At 40.1% G+C, this 19,237-nt stretch overlaps 1 protein-coding gene and 1 non-coding gene across 5 annotated transcripts in view; both read right to left on the reverse strand.

Annotated features, from left to right (window-relative positions):
* Positions 1-19,237, reverse strand: part of CACNA1E (calcium voltage-gated channel subunit alpha1 E) — a 370,728-nt gene that overhangs the window by 99,644 nt on the left and 251,847 nt on the right. The window lies entirely within an intron of this gene.
* On the reverse strand, positions 8,802-8,911 carry LOC123280925 (U6 spliceosomal RNA). The gene has a single exon (XR_006520228.2). It is a non-coding gene; the product is annotated as a U6 spliceosomal RNA (small nuclear RNA).

A 19,237-nucleotide genomic window follows, 5' to 3' on the forward strand; every position in this document is an offset into this window, starting at 1 on the left:
AATTCCTGCCCACGTTGCGTCATCTCAGAGTCACAGGGCACCTGGACAGGTATCCCTACATTTCTCTAGTGAGGAAGATATTCTGGAAGGTTTGCTGTGACAGGAAATGCTCTGTTGGAGGACTTTTTGGCTCCTGTTTTGGTCTCCAGCTCCAGACCCCTCCTCCTGATTCTGTACATACAGGGAGCTCTGTTTACTGATCCAAGGCTCTCACTGCTGTCATGGCAACCAAAAGGCAGACAAAGCCCGCCAGGATGGGCTGGCCTGTGTGACTCAAAGATCTGTTTACCCACACTCCTGTACACACTTGTACACTTCATCACACACACACACACTGGCACAGATACACACATGCTCACATTGGCACACAGCAGCATATGTAGACAGACTTTGCCAAGAACACAAACGGCCACATGGTCAGATTCCTATTAATCTTCAGAGCCCATATTTCCAAAGTGCTTCACAGTCCCCAAGGGAACCTTGACAGTGTTCCTGTAAGACGTTTGCTTCAGGAGGGAGCAATTTGGGTTAGACATCAAGAAAAACCTCTCTGACCCTAAATGTTCGGAAACTAACAGAGAAATTGGGGGAAGTCAGATAGGCAATTGTGTGCTGGCAGTGGTTTGATTTCAGACTCATTGGAAAACAGGCCGGGGGATGGGGCATAAAACAGCTTTTCAGTGTTCTTATGAGCATAGGGAAGCTTTGCTCCCATTTTTCAAAGGAGCAAACACAGCCCAGAGAAGGTAAACACCTTACTGAAGGTCACATAGTTCCAGAAAGGATTTAAGGTGACTTAGGTTGTCAATAAATAAAGGCCAAAACAGCACCCAGTCCTCTAAATGCCATCCAGTGTTGACTCTAATAAGCAGGATGGATGGGCATCCAAGAGGGTGAGGGACGTATTAACTCAGGCACCGCATCGTATTGTCTCACTCCTTAGAGATCAGGGGCTTTGGGAGGGCTCCTCTGACGAGCAGAAGTCCTTCCCTAAAGCAAATAAATGGCCTTACACAGAGCACCGTATCCCACCCCCACTCCTCCACCCTCACCCACAGCAATGAAAGAAAGGCCATGGGTCTCACAGGCCAGAATGTCAGGCAGGGAGGACCTGACAAATGGCCTCTCCAAGCCTGGCCTTTTATATGCAAGAAAACCAAGGCACAGAGAGGTCAGACAGCTTGCTGGCCCAAGGCCTACAGTCCATGGTGGCTGACCAGGAGCATCCCTTCCCTCTCCAGGTTCCAAAGCCAATGCCATTCCACATCTTCAAGACATTTCAGTCCCAAGAACTCAGAGGCAGATTATTTCACCACCTCAGGGAATGCATGATCTTTTTTTTCTCTCGCTCTTCTTGTCATTGAGATCTTGTTTACTTATTTGTTTGAGTAGACGCAAGGTAAAGCCTGGCAATTCACATAATAAATGATGTGGGATAATGAAGGAGCTGGAGTATGTTTCCTGTTTCCCTTTTCAACTTTGAAGTTGGTGGAAATCAGACTGTTAAAGCACAATGATTAAAAGCTCTGGACCTAGACCAAACTGGGTTTGAATCCTGGCTCCATAAGGGTATGATCTGGGGCAAGTTCTTAACCTCCGAGTCTCAGGTTCCTCATTTGTAAAATAGGAATAAACGCCATACCTGTCCCAAAATTGTGTAAGGATTAAATTAAGTAATAGATGGAAAGTGAAAAGTGTAGTATCCAGCAGAGAGTGGACGTTCCAAGTACCAATTTTAAGTGTTACTGACACCCCTGAGAATGTATCAAACACACATAACCTCTTATCAAGGCCTTCATCTATAGATATATATTCATTCTGCTTCTAAATGTAATTTATTGACTGCCTGCTACGTGGTGGGCATTGTTGTAGAAAATGGGGATACAGCAGCAAACATAAAAGCAAAAATCCTTGCCCCCAGGGAGCTTACATTCTAGAGGAAGAGACAGACAATAACCAAGATAAATTAGGGCAATGTAAAGTATGTTATATACTGACAAGTGCTAAGGGAAAAATAACGCCTAGAAGAGGAATAGCAAGTATGAGGAAGGGGTCTGGAATTCGGGGTAGAGTGGTCAGGGAAGGCCTCACTGAGAAGACTTGAGAAATGACAGGATAGATGTGAGGGAATGAGCCAAGGAGATATCTGAAGGAGAGCATTCCAGGGGGGGGCAACAGCCAAGGCAGAGCTGTGGGGCAGGAACATGCTGTAGGAGCTTTTGAAGAGCAGAAAGGGGTCAACATGGATGGAGTGGACTGAACGAATGGAAAACAAATGAAGTGAGGTCAGCGGGGGTAACAGGTCACACAGAGGTGGAGGGCTAGACCAAGCACGGCTTTGAGGCCCTATAACAATTTGACTTTTACTTGATGTGATATGGAAACCATTGGAGGAGTTGCAGTAGAGGAGCCAAAAATGTGATTTGAGTTTTCAAAGAATGTCTCTGGTTGCCCTGTTGAGAACAGGCTGAGGAAGGCTAAAGGTGGAAACAAGGAGACCTTCTAGGTTATTTCCAGATCATAGCTGCCCTGGCCAGAGTGGTGGGAGTGGGGATACTGAGAAATATCAGGGTTCTGCGTATATTGTGAAGGGGAGAGCTAAGAGGACTTGCTGACACCTTGAATGTGGAGCATAAGAGAGATGGGAGTCAAAGATGACCCCAGGGTTTTTTAGCTTAAGCAACTAGAAGGATGGAGTTCAATTAACAGATGGAAAAATACTGGAAAGAGTGGTGTCTGGGGGAAGATGAGGAGTTTAGCTGCATATGTAAGTCAGCTAGACATCCTGACACATTTATATTAAAGATCACTAAGCCCAACAGCACCAGTTCTCTGTTATCCACATAAGATGTGCCAGCTGCTTCAAGGATTATCTGCTGTGAATGAAACAGAGTCATCCTATACTGTCTCTCCAATACCCTTCCTTCTCCCCTGCTGGCATGTGCTAGAAAGATGTTAACTAATTTTTGAGCAAAATATAATCAAGAACTTGCTGTTGCTATTGCTGCAAATAAAATTCAAAATGAAACAAAACAACCCCCTCCCCCAAATATTCTTGAATTCTGCACCATTTCAAACACTTGCTCATTTCCTTCCATCAGCAGGGATGACCAAGGGACAGTGTGCACCGTGAACATTGAAAAGTTACGACTTCTCACATGCTTGTCCTTACAACCTTTTAAGAAGGGAACTAGGGGACCACGCTTTCACTCTTATCAGAAAAATAAAGGCATAAAGAATCAACGTGACTAGTGAAAGACAAGGAGTTACAAAGCGGAATTCAGATCTCTCGATTCCGTTGAATTACCTACCAGTCTATGCCACCTCGTTTTAGCACACAGACACTATCAAGGCACGAACTCAGGGGCACACATGTCGTGTTCTCTCTCCTATGCATATATAATAGTGTATGTTTCAGTCACAATATTTCAGTGGGTTCAAAGCCCTATAGTGCAGGAAGAATGAGCCCTGGGGAGGTAAGAGCATTTCATATTCTTCTCTCTCCCCCACTTCCACCCCCCCCACAGCATTCTAATTACAGTATGAAAGAAGCATCTTGACAGAGAACAAATGGCTGTGTTCTTTTAAAAGACACTTTTGGCACTCCTCTGAGAAGCTGCAGGGGTAGGTGCCCCCCCCCCCCCCGCAAAAAGGTTACGAGGCGCCTGAGGAGTGGGTGTGTCAGTGTTCAAGGGAGTGACAGAGTTTATTACCAAGTTGGGTCATTATACACTTAACATGGTGTGAGCATTTTTTTTTCCTCTGTAAAAAACTTTGAATTTCCCAGAATCCTTTGTTTGATATCTCCAGATAGTTTAAACATTAAAGATTCCTCTCAGGAAGGTAAAAACCTTCCTGGTTCAGCATCAAAAGATTCTTCCCTGTCAAAACAAGCCCTTTCTTCTGCTTTGGAATGGACGTGTGCAACCAAACAGAAGGCCCAGAGCTGACGGAACAGGAATGGTGGAGAGTGAGGAGCGGAGCAGAAATTTGAAGGAAAAACGGGCCAGAGAGAACCTGATGAGGAGAGAGGCCTGAAGGGAGGGGAAGAAAGTTTGGAGACTTGGTCAAGGTTAAGGCACCAAACACGAGCTCACCACACAGAACGGCTTTCCTCTCTCTGCCCTTCAAAACGTCTCCATGATGGTATACACAGGCATTTTCATTCATACATCCACTCATTCATATCTTCAGGGTATATCAGAAAGCCCCTCAAACTTAGTTCCATTTTTCAGACAGAACCTCAAGGCTCAGAACAGCAACCTGACTTGCCCAAATCACACAGTCTGTACCAGAAGCAGCTGTACCTCAACCATTTTCGCTCCTTGTACTGTCCACTCCCTTGTTGGCGACCCTTTCATGCTATAATAAACTCGGTGAGGGCGGGAGCTGTGATGAATTGTTCTTGTTCAGTGTTACACCCATAGTCCCAGCACCGACTGGCTGCTCAAGAAATGTATGCCAAGTGAATGAACTGCACCACACGCTAGAGGCAACCACTGGCAAAGGGAGTTTGGGATGGATTTTGAAACAAGAGGAGAGAATGGATCCAGTGGAGTGAGGCATGTGCCCTGTGTCTCAGTCCTGAAGAGGTGTGGATCCTGGACGTGTAGAGTCAACAGGGGTAGGGGGGCGCCCAAGGATCTCTGACTCCAGCTTATTCTTCCAGGAGAGGCTTCTGCTCTTAGGCTTCCCTGGTTTGCTTCTCCATAATCTCCCTTGTTTCTTCTGTAAACATTGGAGTGGCCCAGGGCCCAGGCCTAGGTCCTTGCCTCTAGCCATTCTCCCTCTAGGTGATCTCATACAGGCCCATGGTGTCAACATCATCTCTATGCTAAAGACTAACAAATGTATATCTCCAACCCCAATTCACCAGTGAGCTCCAAACCCATTCATGCAACTGTCTACCTGATATCAGCCACTTGGATGTCAAACAGGCATCTCAAACTTAACATGGCCAAAATAGATTTTTTTTATTTCTCCTCCAAACTGCTCCTCCTCTGGTCTCTCCCACCTCAGAAAATAATACCATTCAAGCTAGGAGTCATTTTCAATTCTTCCCTTTCTCTCGTTGCAAACCCAATCCAATCCATAAGCGACTGCTGGCAGTCTTACCACCTTCTGTCCAACTCCATGACTATCACTCAAGTCCAGGCTCCTCTGGTCTTTTGCTTGGATGCTTCCATCTCCAGTAGCCCACAACAGCCTCCCTAACTGACTTCTTGTTTCCACCTTTGTCCCAATCCCAAGGATTGACTTTTTAAATACAAAATAAGTCATGTTACCCCACCTGCTGAAGACTCCTGGCTTCTATTGTTAAAATCCAAACTTCTAACTATAGTCTACAAGACATGGCTCTGACCCTTGTCTGTCTCCGTGACTTCAGGAGGCCTTCCCTGCCCCAGAATCAAAATTAATAATCCCACTATTAATTCCATTAATAACAATTGTCACTAAAAGATGATCTTGTTCATCTATTTGGATTTTTTGTCTTTCCACAAGAATGGAAGTTACATGAAGAAAGAGTCTCTTCTCTCATGTTCACCTCAGTGCTCAGAACAGTGCCTGGTACTTAGAAGGAATCCAACAAATATTTGTTGCATGAGTGAATAAAGGTAACAGAACATTCAGAATTATATAGTCTTTCCTCTGGAGGTTAAGTCCCCTCCATGAGTCATGACCACTGCAGATCCTATTGACTACTTGTGCGGTCAATTCCTCTACCTCCAAGAACTAATTCTCAACCAAGCCAATCTGAAAACAAGCTATGCACCTTTTCTTTGACACTTTATATGAACTTTCAAAACCACTCCAAAGCTGTAAAGTGTGATCACGGCAGGCAATTCTTTAGTATATTCAGCTTAAATATTTTCTGCTGCATTTGAGACCTTATCCCTTTGTAGTCTCACTTAAATTGATGGTTATCTTTTATTTAGAAGTCTTTCTCTAATTGAGGATATTTAATAAATCACCAACTTCTTTAGTCTGTCTTACAGTTAACCTAAGGTTTTCATTAAAATTCAATTAATTATTACCTCCTGGAAAACTTCAATGTCTTTTAGAGACAAACGCTACAAAAGCAGGTGATGTACAAGCAAAGATGTTCTCCCTGAAAGGCTGGCATGCGGTGGACATTAGTGCTTAGGACTATTGTAGGCTATGCACTTTCCAGCGGGGGCTGCACAACAATAAATACACATCTAAAGTAACAAGATGTCAGGAAAGATACTTAAACATGTAGTAGAGTAAAAAAGAACTGTATCTGGACTCAATACACCTGGCTTTGAATCGCAGACCACAGGGAAGTCACTTAACCCCTCTGAGGCTCGATTTCCTAATAAATGACATTGATAAAAATACCAACCTCAGTGAGCTGTTGTGTCAATGAGCTCACAAGAGCAAAGGCACCAATCTTGGTGTCTAGCATGGTTAAGTCTCAAATATGCGAGTTGAATCCAAATCTGAAGCCCCAAAGTAGCTGGTTCTCTTAAAGTCCAAAGATCTGTGAGTGGATGACTCTTGCTATTTTATCCCCTTGGGATATTAACTCAAAACACCTATTTGGGTTAAGGACAATATAAATCAACACCAGAAAGGAAAGAATATCAGTGAGGTTTAGAGAGGAGGAAAGTACATCTTTTGACAAAGTCTACGATACTGAACATTTGAAGCCTATTTGACTACTTCTCAATTCTAACTGCTCTCTTCATAGATTTCTGAATAACTCTGCCTCCTTCAGAAGAAGTCACTTTTGCATAGGGCTCTTAGATGAGGATTTCCTTCAGAGAAGACTTTCTAGAGTTTGGAGCGATCAGGGACATGTGTGTAAATGAACGCATTAGGGACAGAGCTGCCAGCATAGCCTTCTAAGAACTTCCAAGGCCCTTCCCTTACCAAAGTCTACCCTTATGTATTTATAGCTATCAGTAGATCTACTCGTCACGGAGCAGTGGTACTCAAAGTGTGGGCCACGGACCCATGCCCATCTGCACACTGCTACTAGTTCATGATACGATAAACTCAGAAATTCAAAGTGCTTAGTAACTTCTCTAACAATTTGGCAGATATTTTATTTCTATTGACTTTAACAATAAAAATTGAGGGCTTATATTTTATATCTCTTTGCATTTATTTCTTTTCTATGGCAATCCATTCTGGTTGCAACTGCATTTCACGAAAGTCTCAGTACACACTAGACTGGGAACATTACAAAGGGATTCTTCACCACAGATAGATGGAGAAGCACTATCTGAAGCAAAACCATTTCTTTGCAGCTTGAAGATGTAGTATTGAGATCATCATACTAATTACCATTTATTCTGTGTTTATGATGTACCAGAAACTCTGCTAAATGTTTTATAAGCACTCTATCATTTAAGATTCACAAAATACATGATATCATCTCATTTTTAAAAAGAGGTCAGAGGATGTTAAAAAATCTGTTCAAGATTATAAAATGAAGAGCCACAGAACCAATATTCTTCTGACCACAAATAGGTCTAGAGAGGCAAATGAGAAGGCAGGAGGGAGGCCTGTGCCGCGTAAGGCCCTTAAAACTACATTGGCAGCATTTTGCCACATCTTTTCAATGTTCCTTTCCCTTCTTTCTGTCTGTGTGCCCTCCTCCTCCGCTTTCTGTTTTTCTTCTTTTTCATCCTTTTCTGTCTTCCCTTCTGCCTCTCATCCCCAAGCATGGGCTCAGCCAAAAGGCTAGGACCTGAGGTCACAAAAGCCCATGAACTCCATGACAGGATGTCCCTGCTCTGTGCAGTTGGAAGGATGAAGCCATAAGGAGGCATTAAATTCACATTCTCATTGTGCGCAGGAAGTAGGAAATTGGCATTGTCCTTTTATTATCAAATGGTAGTTAAGAGAAAAGGATTCTCATTAAGAATTCTCATTAAGAGCACCAATTTTCAATAGCATAAATAATAGCTATATCCTTTTGGAAGCAAGCATGCTCTGCTAACAAACTCAAATCATTTTTTTTTTTTTTTTTTAGATATCTTGCATCCAAGTATTACAATGAATTTTAACTTTAAGTTAAAATATCACTTCTTTCCAAATCTTCACTCTTACCTGAAAATATGTCTTACCTGAAAACATTATCTGTCCATACATGTGGCTACATCCACAGTCATGAAAAGGCACACACATACGTATGGGTACACACATACACACGTATACAGCCACAGCCTTACTCACAGGAAGGCTGCCACCTGAAAAGATTCCCACGCTAACATTTTTTCCGGAGGTGTACCTACTGCTTTGCAGTAATGCCTCCTACCTGGGAACTAGTAAATACAGGCTTTATTTCTAAAGTGGTAATTAGATAGAATTTGGCTAAATAATTCTGCTTAAATGTGAAATAAGATAGTCACTACGACGCTATAACTGTATTTCCAACTAATGCTGCTCAGAAAACTGTTATACTTCTGGCAGAACAATGCACTAGTGTTCTGAAATACCTTTTTCACAAAATTCCAAGATGCTAGATAAATGACAACAAACATGCTAATTCACGCATTCTTAAGCTTTTAGGAAAGTAATAGAAATCTCCACGGTCAAAAAAACAAAAGCAGATACATGTTATATAACTATTTTCTCCCAGTCTGCAGCTTGTCTACATCATTTTCTTTTCTTTTTAAGAAAAAGAAATAGTTTAATTTTAAGTATAATAGCACATTTCAAATTTGAATGATGGCAGATTCCTTAAGACAGTTCCCACACACCTGATGACAAATTTCAGACGTGATAAAATGTTTATGAGCTCTTCTGCAAAACTGTGCAGTATGTGACTGAACTATTTTCTTCTTTTTTTTTTTTTTGTGCACGTCAGCCATGCGCAGGGGCCATGCTAATCTTTTCTGTATTATTCCAGTTTTAGCATATGTGCCACCAAAGCAAGCGCTACATTAATTTTCTTAATGGTGTCTTTTGATGAACAGGAATTTTTTTTGACAAAATTTAATTTACCAATTTTTTTGTTTTAATTGTTTGTGCTTTTCATGTTCTGTCCAAGAAATATTTGTCTATCCCTAACTCTCATAGATATTCCCAAATTAATATTTATCTACAGAGAGATATAAGGGTCTAGATTCACTTTTTTTCCCTATACCCATATCCAGTAGATCTAGCATTATTTATCAAAAAGACTTTCCGTTCCCCATTGAACTGACTTTGTGCCTTTGTCAAAAAACCAAGCAACTGCCTATATGAGGGGCTCTCTGTTCTTTTCCACTGATTTGTCTATCTTCACACAAATACCATATTGTCCTGTTTACTGTAAATCTTAAACTCAAGTAATGCAAGTCCTACAATTTTGTTTTCCTTTTTCAAAATTGTTCTGGCTTCTCTAAAGTCTTCACATTTCCATATCAATTTGCAAATCGTCTTGCTTCTATCTTCAAATTAGCCTGCTGAAATTTTGATAGGGATACTACTGAATCTATATATTGATTTAGGGATAATGATATCTTAATAAGTCTTTCAATCCATAGAGATGGTATGCTCTCCATTTTTTTTAAAGACTTCTTTAATTTATTTCAGCAATGTTCTGTAGTTTTCAGTATAGAAGTCTTGCACATCTTTTGTCACATTTATTCCTAGATATTTCATTTTGTTGCTTTTTTTTAAAGATTTTTATTTTTTTTCCCTTTTTCTCCCCAAAGTCCCCCAGTACATAGTTGTATATTCTTCGTTGTGGGTCCTTCTAGTTGTGGCATGTGGGACGCTGCCTCAGCGTGGTCTGATAAGCAGTGCCATGTCCGCACCCAGGATTCGAACCAACGAAACACTGGGCCTCCTGCAGCGGAGCGCGAGAACTTAACCACTCGGCCACGGGGCGAGCCCCATTTTGTGTTACTTTTAAATTACTTTTAATTCATTTAAATTGAATTATCATTGCAAGTATATATAACCCAATTAATTCTTTTATATATTGATCTTATATCCTGTTACTTTGCTAAATTTGCTTATTAGCTCTAGCAGTTGGTAGATTCTATCGCTAGATTTTCAAAATATATGATCATGTCGTCTGTGAAAAAAATTATAGTTTTACTTCTTCCTTTCCAATCTGCATGCCCTTTATTTCCTTTTCTTGCCTTATTAAAATGGCTCAGATCTATACGATAATGTTGAATAGAAGTGGTGAAAGTGAAAGTTCTTGCTCATTTTCAGATCCTAAGGGAAAAGGGACTAATATTTCACCATTCAGTATAATGCTAGCTGTAGGTTTTTTTAGACGCCCTGTTATGAGATGAGAAAGTTCTCTTGTATCACTAGTTTACTGTGAGTTTTTATTGTAAAGGAGTATTGGATTTTGCTATATTCTTTTGGTGCATCCATAGGGATGTCATATGCTTTTTTCCTTTTATACTGTTAATATGACACATGGTATTGACTGATTTTCAAATGCTAAACCAACTTTGCATTCATGGATTCAATATCACTTGGTCATGATGTATTATCTTTTATATTCTATCATATTTGATTGATAATATTTTGCCAAGGAATTTTGCATCTATGCTCATGATGAATACTATGCTGTAATTTTCGTTTCTTCTGATATACTTGTCAGGGTTAAGTATTGGAGTTATGCTTGCCACCTCAAATGAGTTGGGAAGTGTTTATTCTCCTTTATATTCTAAAAGAGTTCATGTAGGCTTGGTATTGTGTTTTGTAGAATTGACTGGTGAAGCCATATGGCCTGGAAGTTCTTGTGTGTGTGTGTGGGGGGGGGAAGGTTTTAGGTTATGAATTCAATTTCTTTAATAGATACAGGTTTATTTACATTTTCAATTTCTTGTATATGTTTTGACAATTTATGTTTTCAACTTGGCATTTTATCTAAGTTGTCGAATTTACTGGCATAAAATTATTCATACTATATCCCTATTATCTAATGTCTGTAGGATCTGTAGTGATAACCCCTTTTCATTCCTGATGTTGATAATTTGTGTTTTCTCTTTCTTTGAAATTTAAATTTCATAGGTTAGTTACAAAGTAAAGCAGATGGCAGTGAAGAAAATGCCAGTGAACTGTAAGATTTTTTTTTCAATGCAGCACATGAAATAAAAAGATGAGAAAAATGAAAAGGAGGTCAATAATAATGTTAGATAGAATGAAGGTCTTAAATAAGTCAAGTCAGAGTTCCAAAAAAGAGAGGAGATAGAAAGAGGAGAGGAAACATTTGAAAAGATAATAACTGAATTTCCCAGAATTGAGGAAATACTCAACTGAGGAAATATGTAGATATAGTAAGAACAACACATACAAAAGTGGGATAAATCAAAGGAATCCATAACTAGACACTAGAGTAAAACTACCCAACACCAAAGACAAAGTCTTTAAGAGCCTAAGAGAAAGAAGAAACTGATCACTTATTAAGGATGACAATGAGATCTCATCTGCAATGATGGAAGGTAGGATACAGGGATTATATCTTTAGAATGCTGAGAATAAATAGTCACCTTTGAATTATGAATCCTGAAAAACTAACATTTAAGAATGTGGTCAAAATAAAGATATTTTCAGATAAATAAACACTGAAGGAATGTGCACTGCTAAAGGAATCTCTGAAGAATGTACTTTAGAAAGAAAGAAAGCAATCTAAAAACAAAACTCCAAGAAGGGATAAACAATGGTAAGCAAAAAATGTGGTAGACATGAGTAAATCTAACAAAATATATTTGTTTAAAATAATAAGCATTATGTCTAAAATGTTGGGTTATAAATTAGAACTGCATATTGGTCAATAATAGCTTATAAGCCAAAGCAGGGTAAAATGAATACTGAGTTTTTACATCACATGGTAGGAAGGTTAAGGTATTGAGTTTATAAAAATTTCATTAATTTAAGAATGCCTGCTTACAACAAAAGACTCCGAATAGCCAAAGGATTCCTGAGAAAAAAGAACAAAGCTGGAGATACCAGACTCCCTGATTTCAAAATATACTACAAAGCCATAGTAACCAAAACAGCATGGTATTGGCACAAAAACAGACACACAGATCAATGGAACAGAATCAAGAGCCCAGAAAAAAACCCCATACATTTATGGACAGCTAATATTCAACAAGGGAGCCAAGAGCATACAATGGAGAAAGGAGAGTCTCTTCAATAAATGGTGTTGGGAAAACTGGACAGACACATGAAAAGAATGAAAGTAGACCACTACCTTACACCATGCACAAAAATCAACTCAAAATGGATTAAAGACTTGAATGTAAGACCCAAAACCATGAAACTTCTAGAAGAAAACACAGCCAGTACGCTCTTTGACATAGGTCTAGCAGCATATTTTCAAGTACCACGTCTGACCGGGCAAGGGAAACAAAAGAAAAAATGAACAAATGGGATGACATCAAACTAAAAAGCTTCTGCACAGCAAAGGAAACCATCAACAAAACAAAAAGACAACCTAACAATTGGGAGAAGATATTTGCAAACCATATATCAGATAAGGGGTTAATATCCAAAATATACAAAGAACTCATACATCTCAGCAACAAAGAAACCAACAACCCAATTAAAAAATGGGCAAAAGATCTGAACAGAGATTTCTCCAAAGAAGATATACAGATGGCCAACAGGCATATGAAAAGATGCTCAACATCATTAGCTTTCAGGGAAACACAAATCAAAATTACAATGAGTTATCCCCTCACTCCAGTCAGAATGGCTATAATTAACAAGACAGGAAACAACAAGTGTTGGAGAGGATGTGGAGAGACAGGAACCCTCATATACTTGGGAGTGCAAACTGGTGCAGCCACTATGGAAAGCAGTATGGAGTATCCCCAGAAAATTAAGACTAGATCTACCATATGATCCAGCTATCCCACTGCTGGATATTTATCCAAAGAACTTGAAAATGCAAAGGCATAAAGATACATGCACCCCTATGTTCACTGAAGCATTATACACAATAGCCAAGACTTGGAAGCAACCTAGGTGCCCATCAAGGGACAAATGGATAAAGAAGATGTGGTATTTACACACAATGGAATACTACTCAGCCATAAGAAATGATGAAATCCAGCCATTTGTGACAACACGGATGGACCTTGAGGGTATTATGCTAAGTGAAATAAGTCAGAGGGAGAAAGTCAAACACCGTATGATCTCACTCATAAGTGGAAGATAAAAACGACAAACACACACATAACAATGGAGATTGGATTGGTGGTTACCACAGGGAAAGGGGGGGAGGGCAAAAGGGGTGATTAGGCTCACATGTGAGGGGATGGACTATAATTAGTTTTTGAGTGGTGAACATGATGTAATCTACACAGAATTCAAAATATATTATGATGTACATCTGAAAGCTATATAATGTTATAATCCAATGTTACTGCAATTAAAAAAAATAAAAAAAAGAATGCCTGGAAAAAATTAAAATTTAGCCACTGAAACAGACATAGAATGCTAACTTCAAGTCTGATAGAGAGTGTAAGCAGAATAAGTGGAGAAAAGAATAAAAAAGCCATGTTTCTCTGATAAGACTATGCATTGAAAACCCCAAAGAATCTATATATAATTTAACAGAATTAAGAGAGTATAACAAGATTAATGAATAAGAATATCAATAGCCAATAATCCACTGAAATTCTAGATACTAGAACAATTAGAAAATTAATCATAAAAAGATACTACTTGTAAAAGCTACCAAAGTCATGAGGTACCTAGGAATAAATCTAACAAAAGATGTGAAAGACCCTTCTGGAGTTATGAAATTATATTGAAAGACATTAAAGAAGGCACAGATAAATGAAGGCATCTATATGTTCATGGATAGACTTACTATTGTAAATGTCAGTTCTCCCTAAATTGTGCTATAGGACACAACACATTCCAATAAAAACTCTAACAGAGATTTTCTTGGAACCTGATAAGGATGTTAAAATTCACATGAAAAAGAAAAGCACTAAGAAGAGTCAAGAGATTTTCCTATACACGGTGCTGGGCAATTGACTATCTATATAGAAAATAAATGAAAATGGATCCTGATCCCAAGCCATTCACAAAAAAGATCACAGTAGGTTAAAGCCATATGTAAAAAGCAAATTTTACAAAAACTTTAGAAGAGAATGTAAGAATATCTTTATAATCTCGAAGGAGAGAAGGATTTTTTAAACAAGACTAAAAAAACATAAACCATAAAGACTAAGATGGATAAACAAATAAATTAAAACTTCGAACTTCTGTTCATAGTCAGGACATCATAGAACAAAATGATGACATGCTACAAACTACAAGGAGTTATTTCAAGACAAAAACCAAACATCAAAAAAACTAATGTTTATCTAGAGTATATGAAGAACTCCTAGAAATCAACAAGACAAATAAAACAAAAGAAATATGGACAAAAGATGGGAACAGGTATTTCACAGTAGACAAAATACAAATGGGCAATGCATACTTGAAAATATGCTGAACCTCATTAGTAATCAAGAAAATGCAAATTAAAACCACAAGATGTTGTTTACATACGTCAAATTGACACAAATTGAGAAGTCAAAAAGTTCAAGTGTTGACAAGGATGTGGAACAACAGCATCTCATAAACTGCTGGTGAAATTGTAAATTGGCACAATCCCTTTAAAAAGAGATTTTAAAAATGCAATTGAACATTCCCTTATAGAGTTGAATGTGCATATACCCTCCACCCCCGGAGTCAAGAAACCTACTTCCAGAATTTTCATCACAGCATATTTGCATCAGCAAAAAACTAGAAGTATCCATCAAGTGGAGAATGCATAAATAACTTGTAGTACATTCATACAGTGGAATTCTATACAGCAATGAAGGTGAGTGGACCAACATGTGTAAAAATAGACAGAGCATGTTACAAAATTTATATAACATTCAGTGACTTATTATGTAGGGAAACATACATAGGTAGTAAAACTAATAAAAAGCAAAAGAATAATAAGCACTACCCTCGAGGGGGAGGCGGGGAGATGCAGGTGGGCAAAGGCCACTGGGCTTCACTGCTCCTGGTAACGCTCTCTCTCTCAAGCTTCCTTGTGAGCATCCAGATGTTGATTTTATTTATGTTTGTACCACATATATGTACAAACCATACATAAAATCATATCCATACATTTTTTTCTTCTGTATATATGAAATATTTCAGACAGAAGGTTATTTGTAAGTCAATGAATCATGAGTCATGAAAACACAGTGCTTCATGGTTATGGGGGAGTTAAGTTACTTTGAGTAATAAGAAAAAAAGGACCAGACTGGAAGAAGAGCTGGTTTCTAGTCCCGACTCTGACATATTCTAGCTCCGTGATTCTGGGTAAGTCACCAACCAGCCTCAGTTTCTTTACAAAATGGAGATGATGATTTCTCTCGAAGTTATGGTGGGGATAAAAGAATAAATATATACAAAGGTGTTCTGGAAATTATACTAAGCCATATACTATCACGAAGACCCTAAAAACACAAACAGGAAATAATTTTTCTTCCATTACAAGAAATTATGTCTGTCAGCTGTATCCTTCTACAGCTGGCCCAATGCCCTTTCTTTCAAAGATTTATAGAAGCAGTCAAAAATCATCTTAATTTTTACCCTCACCAAGTCCAGGGGTGAGCCTCTGGGGTTCTCAGACCCAGCTGCCTCGTATTCACTTAAATAGAACCTTAGGCACACCTTCCTCTGAGCCGTGCATATAACCACCTTCTCAAAGGGCCAAGCTCCAGCCAGCTGAGGGGTGGGCTTGACAAACCAGCAGGAGCTGGTGAGGAACACCCCAGGCCGTTAAAGTTAGTAAATAACAAACCCTACTTCCTTGTGTATCTTGCTCTCAGTGACTCCCCAAAACATAAAGAGTCACAGATTCCAGAGCTCATTAAAGGAACACTAAAGGTCAGGACAGAAGACAGGAAAATCCCAGTAGAAGACTGTGAAGGTTGGTGGGAAAGTGCCATCTGTTCTTCTCTCTGCCTGGCACCTGCTGCCCCGATAACTCCAGGATCCCAGCTCCCATCTGGCTACTGGAGGCTAGAGAATGCATTCCTCCCTTCAGTGGGAGCTCTTCTGTACCTCCACCAACCACCTCTCTTGAAATCTGTGAATCAAGGGGAGCTTGTTGAACCCCGCCTTTTATGTCATGCTCCCAATCAAGCTGATCACATTTCTCTTGCCAAGGAGTCAATGAAACACACAGCTATAGTACCAGTAGGCACAACAATAAAAATCAGCATCACAAATCACCCAGGATCTCCACCTCTCTTTGAGGTCAGCTAGAGGAAAGTCCAATGTAGAGTCTTTTGATTACACCCTTGGCCCCTTACCTGCAAGCCTGCTTACCAAACACCTCCATACAGGGGAACTCTCTGCATGGAAGTCCTGCTAGAATCCCCACCTTGACCTGTCCTCTGAACATGTCCTCAGTGGATTAGGAGGGCCTTACAATTCCATCCACGCTGCATTATCTGGATAGCGATAAGGATTACAAGAGGCTCATCATCTTGCTACCAGTCATAGCACATCAGCCTGAAAGGCCAACACTTGGAGACATGAAGCCATCCATCACTTTGTAACCTGGGTTCTTATTGGCCTCCAAGGCTGTATAATCCATCTAATGAGGGATGGAAACTTTGGTCCTTGACACCAACTCAAGAAAAAGGGATAACAGGGATGGGAGTCAAATATCAAAAGGTTCATCTGACAAGGACAGGGAGACAAAGAGAACTGAACAGGAGTCTGGGAGCCTGGATTCCAGCCCTACTCTGCCACTCACCACCTCTGGGTGTCAAGACAATTGTGAGATGGGGGTGGACTGACTTCAGCAGTGAAATGTTCTCTAAGGGCCATGCTAGCTTGAGCACTCTAGGGCTGTAACTCAAATGAAGCCCCATTGCTCCTAGGAAGTGAAATTTAGAGAACTAGAATGCAGGGGATAAAGAATATGAAGGAGAAGACTATGTTATGTAAAATGCAAAACAATTGGGGTATAAAATGAGTAAGCTTTGGAAGCCAGGGGTAATAAAACTATGGAATGTAGGTGACTTATTCTAAAAAGGCTTCTAGGCAAAGTCTGAGAGAGTCTCTTAAAAGTAGGTCTATTCATGATTTTCCCACAGAACTTAACAGGATCACAGTAGGAACGATACACGTTTACCGAATGAATGAGACCAGTACTGAGAACATCTGCTAGAGTGGGGTTTGCTGATATGATGTTTACAACTGGAAACACCTGCCCAAAACACGGCAATTTGGAACATTGTGAGAAAGACCTGGGATCCTCTCAGAAGTAAATAGGAGGCATCCCAAGAGAGTCCGAGTCAGGGGAGGTAAGGTGACTGACCTCTAAGAAGGAAGATGGTGGAATGGGCCTGCCGTTGATAGAAAATAGACTGGCACTGGGTTACTTATCCAGTGTCCAGCTTCGTTCCCCCGAGACCTGCACAAGGCCTTCAGAACACAGCACTGACTGATATGAAGGGTACAGTCTGTGGCTGCAAAATGGCTTGTCATGAGGACAACATGAAATAATAGATGTAAAAATAATTTGAAAAGTTAAAAGTGGGCTATGTGCTACCCAGCTAGGCAAAGAAACATTTTCTTTGTAAGCGTGCACCTGGAGGAAAAAGGTCTTCATTTCTTCAACAAATTCTCATTCAGCATCTACTACGCACCAGACATGATGCTGGATGTTAAGTATAATATAACACTATAATGTTAAGTATAATACTTGTAACAGTATGTCACTTTACAGTTTGTAAAATACTTTCACAAGGAGTGTCTCGAGAATAACTCAGTCTTTGCAATACAGTAAGCGCCCTACATAAAGTCACATTGACCACTTTAACTCAAAGTCTGTCAAACTGCAAATTAGAATCAACCTGTTTATTCCCCGTAGCATGACACTGAAAAAACAAACAAAACAAAACAAAACCTTTTTGTTTAGGGAGAACATCCATCTTGAATGGGAATGTGGTATTATCGCCAAATGAGAAACCAATAAAGCAAATCAGCAAACCTAGTGAAGAACAGAGGAAGAAAATCTGATAGGAAACAGTCTCTTAAACCCGCACGAGCATGGGGGACAATTTCATAAGAGACTGAAAAATTACAAGCTGAACAAAATTCAGTAGAAAGTGACTGAGAACAGGATTCAGGGGTCCTAGGTTTTGGTACCAACTCTGCCACTGTCTGTCTGTGTGGCTGTGGGAATTGGATTTTTTTCCAACCATTCAGACAGAGAATCTTATTCAGTGCCACTGGATAAAGTGCCACTGGCTACAATGGAAAGTGCAAAAATGTATAAGACACAATTTCTGTACTTAAGTAAATCCAATCTTCCCAGGAGACAGACAAGTAAGCCAACAAAACTGGCATATGCTATAAATGGGACATGGATGCAATAGGGAGGAGGGAGACTCCAACGCTATGGGAGACGAGGGAAGGTGTCCAGGGAAGTAGACATTGTCTTTTGGAGGATAAGTAGAGAGTAAATGGTGACATTTGCCACAGAGAAAATACAGGCTGGATTGCAGGATTTGCTGGAAGGGAAAGTGAGGGTTCAGAGATGGACACACTGAGTCTAAGCTGCCAGCGAGCATTAGGTGGGGATGGCTTACCCTTCTTAGTCCTTAAGTTTCCTCATCTGTGATAAGTAGAACTGACTAAAAGATAGTTTCCATCACTTCTAGTTAGAGCATCTTTGAGGGTGAGTTCTTGTCTTGAAGTCCTCAACGTACTTAAAACTATTGTGTGCCCCATCGCTTTTGCAGGACGCTAAAAGAAATCCAACAAGGTTGACTAACTAATGGTCACATGGAGTCTCTGTGTCAGAGCTGGATCAGCAAGGAGGCGATCCAAAGGGTAAGGGTCTGAGGTAACTGCTCTGGGGTCATGGGGTTGACATTAATGCTCTCACATAATATTTTTGGCTCTCTGCCTTCTCAGCCTCTGAGGTTGGATACAGCCACATGGCCAGTTTAGGCAAATATGTGTGAGGCCAAACACTTCACTGCCATGGTAAGGGCCTCCAGAACTCCTTCCCTCTGCCACAGTGTGAGAAAATGTGGCTAAAGTGCAGTAGGCAAGGAGAGAGCAGGAGGTCAGAGAGTGGCTGCTCCATCAGCCCAGGTTCTAGAGAAAGCACAACAATGATAGTGCCCCCAGACAACTGGATGATGAACACGTAACAAGAGCAAAAAATAAAGTGGCCCTGTGAGGTAGGTATTGTTACCTTCTTTTTATAGATTGGGAAACGGAGAGT

Source organism: Equus asinus, chromosome 25 (genome assembly GCF_041296235.1).
Source record: "Equus asinus isolate D_3611 breed Donkey chromosome 25, EquAss-T2T_v2, whole genome shotgun sequence".
NCBI classification, from domain to species: Eukaryota; Metazoa; Chordata; class Mammalia; order Perissodactyla; family Equidae; genus Equus; species Equus asinus.